The following is a 4,633-nucleotide window of genomic DNA, read 5'->3' on the forward strand; positions in this document are numbered from 1 at the left end:
TTTTAACGCTTCTAATTCATATGATATTTGTATACTTTATTGATCGTTTCTTGATGTGAATAGATTTATCTGATTGCTGTAAGCAAAACTGATATCACTTTTCTAAGCTGGCAATTATACTGCCGGTTAGAGCAGCGTGTGGCAGATTGTTCCTGGATATCTATAAATTACCTGCGCGGCATGCAGTGTGTATACTTGCAAATTGGATTTGCATTTAAATGAACGTTAGTAACTGTGGCCTCGTAAAAACAAGAGTCAATGTCGATAATAGTATACTGTGAAGATTTATTGAACAATGAATAGGTAATAAATTATACTAACAAATGTATAGGTGTTATCTATATCTCGGATTATTGACTGTCCTGTGTTTTGAAGAACCTTGTCCACGTAAAGCTGATGTGAATTTTATTGAACCCTTTTACAACCCAAGTAACTGCCGTAGCTAACTTATAAGCTAACTTGAAAGCATTCTGGAAAGTTTGATTAGGGTTTCGGGATATAATTTAGGAATACATCGTATGAAAAATACGTGTACATTTCTGCGATGTATAGCGCACAGATTTGGCGAAATTTTACACGATTTTCAAGTAAATGTATGTACAATATCGCATAAAGCTACAATATTTCATACAAGCTTGTTAGAAATTTCGATGTTTATCCAAACTATAACTCAAAATTTTACGTGACAGTTAAAATTCAGAATGTTGTACTGTGTATTTTTCTATTGTAGTATCGCTCAAATCGGCAGCTTTGATTGAAGTAGCGTTCACTGATTTTCCTGTGTCATGAAATTTTATTCTGTTTCATTGAACGTATGAAGAAGAACCCAAAAATAATACATTACTTCTAACCGGAATTTAAACGATTGGTTGAACAATGGAATTTAATATTCAAAATCGCTTTTCCGCAAAAAAAAATACGTCACATCAATTTTCAAAGTCCAGGCGAAACAATAACAACGTTGGTGAGTTCTCTTAAATTATTCAATTCAAAATTGCTCGTTAAACGGTTCGTTCGTTCGTTAAATACGTTAGGTATGAGGACTGCGTGCCCTTGACACTTGAAAATAAGCTGTTGAAATTGTGTACTTGATTGCTTGGCATCAGCGCACCTAGGTACCATCACAGACAAACAGACGTAACACTTCATTGTGTATCTTCGTTCACGAATTTAACGGTTGATTCAATGGGCCGTATGAATAAAAAGAGTTTACTTTACTTTCCCGTGCTTTTCTTACGGGAAAAGTAAAGTAAACGCTTTTATGCATACGACCTAATAAGCTCCGCGAACTACTCGCCGCAGCGCAGGTATCGGATGACTTTGACGTTTCTATGCAATATTGTTTGCAAGTTAGCGAGCAAGCTTGTTTTCCGCGCGAAGCCCGAGAGATGTCGTTTCTAAGGTCCTATGTTTTGAGATACTATGTTTTCAAGAAAAACTTTTTCAAAGAGTTACGTCTGTTTGTCTGTGGTACCATCAACAACATGCACCCGTATTTTTGCTTTATTTTTTGTCGTTATTTCTGTTGTTGATATCGTTGTGGCACATGTCTAAACATGAATTCTTGAACGATATCAATTCACGTGTTTACAGTAGAGCCATCTAAATTAGCAGTATACACCATCGAAGGGATGGAAACATTATGGTTAAAGTTTCGTTCGGGTATCGATTTTGATATTGCACTGAAACAAAACAAGTTCCGTGCAATCACTTGCTCTGCAGAAAGTCAGAACTAGCTCGTCAAAAGAAAGCAATTTTCTCTATCGATTAACGTGCATGAAGGGCACCCTTGATGGCGGGTGAACGTCGTCGCGGAAGCGGGTTACAATAATGAAAAACCATAAACTTCCCACAATTCATCGCTTTTCGACCGATTAAGCTAGTCGGTTGAGTCGTTGCCGGTGCTGGTGCCGGTGGTGTGGCCCTTCCGCGTGCCTCGTCACCATTCACCAACTTCTTCAGGTCGTCTAGGTCATCTATTCAGTAGGTACGCAATGGGAAAGCCAAATCTACGATATACAGCTACTAAAAAGCGGTGTGGTTTCGAGTGGTGCGGCGGTGATGATTGGGAGGAAAGTTTCACTGTTCAGAATTTTGTGTATAGCTCTACCTAATAGACCTAGTAGTGGTTATGGGGTGGTGGGGGTGGTATTATTATCCTTTCGATTCGAGGCCTGGGTACATTTTCACTTCTGCTTGAACTGAGTTGTTTTCGTGCCTTTTGGCAAAGATGAAGTTCAGCGTGTTATTGCTATTATCGGCTCCCGCTAAAATTATGTTTGTCTAATCAATACTGTACTGAAAGAAATTTGTTCTACTAGAAACATGGAACGCTCAACGCGGGCATTGATGAGTTGTCTTTTCACTAAAACTTCTATAATTGCCATCTTTAAGCAGCAATTTACTTTGGCTTCTTCTTCATCTAGGTTTTCTACGCTTCTTTTGCGAGCGATTTTCCGGCTCTCAACGTAGTGTCATAGATGTACTTCCACAATTTTTAATTGCGAGCTTTCTATGCCAACCAATGTATGAATTTGTATATTTTGTGGCAAGCGCAATGATACTCTATGTCCAGGAAAGTCGAGAAAATTTCTAACGTGAAAAATTTCCTCGACCGGACGGGGAATCAATCGCTCCGGCTTGGTAATACCATAAAGGTAACTCAAACTTTCATAGCGAATCAAAACAAACATAGTGTAGTACTAGAATTGCGAGTAGAATGGGGAACGTTAATCGATTTGCTTGGGACCAATAGGCTAGTCAAGTAGTGAGCCAGTTTAAAATCGTTAGTTGTCACTGGTTGGTAATACCGTGCTTTTACCAACTAGGTTTACTGAGGCTCCACGACCTGAGGTACATGCAACTTGCAAAATAAGTGCTTTTAGCCATAGCGTGCAGTGCCCACGAACTAACGTATCCGCAGTGCCTAACGAATGTAGTACAGACGTTGGGGTGGTCCGGATTTGATTGTTTGACTCCCGATGTAGTTGCTCAACCACGCCGTAGATCAAGAGGGAGGACGGCTTTAATGCGAGTGTCTCTTTAGCTGAGAGTTACTCTGAGTAACTAACAATCAATACGAAACTAACGATTTTAAATTGGCTCACTACTTGACTAGCCTATTGACCCCAAGCAAATCGACTAACGTACCCCATTCTAGAATAAATTCCAGTACTACACTATGTTTGTTTTGATTCGCTATGAAAGTTTGACAGATAAAATGAGGGGCTAGTGGATTTTCCTATGTTTCGAGGGGTGAATCGATTAGCTTGGGACCGAAGATAGTACCAGAGCTGAGCCAAAAAGTTGAGCTCGTTTCTTCGGGACCTTTTGGTCTTAGAGTTACCTCTATGGAGTAACTCTGATTTGCTCTGATCTGCATCGGAAAAATAAAGATCAAGGCATATCTCGCGTAACATGTGAAAGGGGCCTATAATCAAAATGTAAACAAATCGGTTTTTTGATACCATCCTATAGCACCGCTTGATAGCTACCAATTGTGTAGGAATATTTCGCATAACCAGTAAAAATCATTATAAATAACTCGATTTTCAAAATGGCAGATCGAAGAGATTTTTCAAATCATATATTGGCCCGAACGCTAAAACAGCCAACTATGTATTATTTGAGTATTGTGTGCTGAGATACAGATATTATTGTCATACTGAACTATAGAAAAGCTAACTAAAAAAATTAGATTTTCTTATATAGGAATAGAAAAACGCAGATTATTTACAATCCATTTTCTGGTTTGTTTATATTTTGGTTGTTGGCCCTTTTAAAATGTTACGAGAGATAGGAATTAAAATGATTAAAAAGGCCAAGAAAAAGGCAAACATTATTTACAACCCACTTTCTGGTTTGTTTAAATTTTAGTTGTAAGCCCTTTTCAAATGTGAACTGCTCAGGGTCTTAATCGAAACTGCCGTAAAATTCTGACATTTTCAGGAATCCATCTGAGTTTTGGACCAGTCTGGAAATTCTTGTGGAAGCACATCACATTTGCTATTCAATACTCTTGCATTGAATTGTAATCAGCTCTTGGAAGTTAATGATGTTTTGAAGATGCCGAGCTATATTCTTGATGGAAATGTTTTTAGTATCAATAGCTTTGGGTGCTTGGAGCTGCAACCTGAGTGTGACTCCAATCATGAGGAAACATAATTCTGCATCTCGATGCTTGATTCGAATTTTAGTATTCAAGGCAGTTAAAATCAACAACCGTGAAATATAAGTCTTCTCTTAAACTCGAATTATTATCAAGAAATAAATAAAACCTTTTGCAAAAATCCACTAGAAATGAGAGGAAGATTCGCTCAGAGAGCAAAAGAGTTTCTCAGAGTAACTTTTTTTTTTTATTTTTTTTATACAAGGAGGAATCTGCTCCCAGACACCTGAGAAGATAACTCAGGGTGTGGGGATGGGAGAAGTAGCGCTCCCGACCCACTAAAACCTTACCCTGTGCTCTTGGCTCTTGCCCTCCCCGGAAACGCCCGAAAGCATTACATCATGGGAGGGGGCCGGTTGCGCTATGGCGCGTCACACTAGTGGTGTGTCACAGAAGTGACACTCGCTACTGCACAGTGAGCAGCTGTGCAGGGCCTTCCTCTTATTGTTCGCTGTTAATTGTTCG

The sequence above is a fragment of the Ochlerotatus camptorhynchus genome, unplaced genomic scaffold (assembly GCF_037179485.1).
Source record: "Ochlerotatus camptorhynchus isolate MF236.1 unplaced genomic scaffold, CSIRO-AGI_Acam_v1.1 ptg000401l, whole genome shotgun sequence".
NCBI classification, from domain to species: Eukaryota; Metazoa; Arthropoda; class Insecta; order Diptera; family Culicidae; genus Ochlerotatus; species Ochlerotatus camptorhynchus.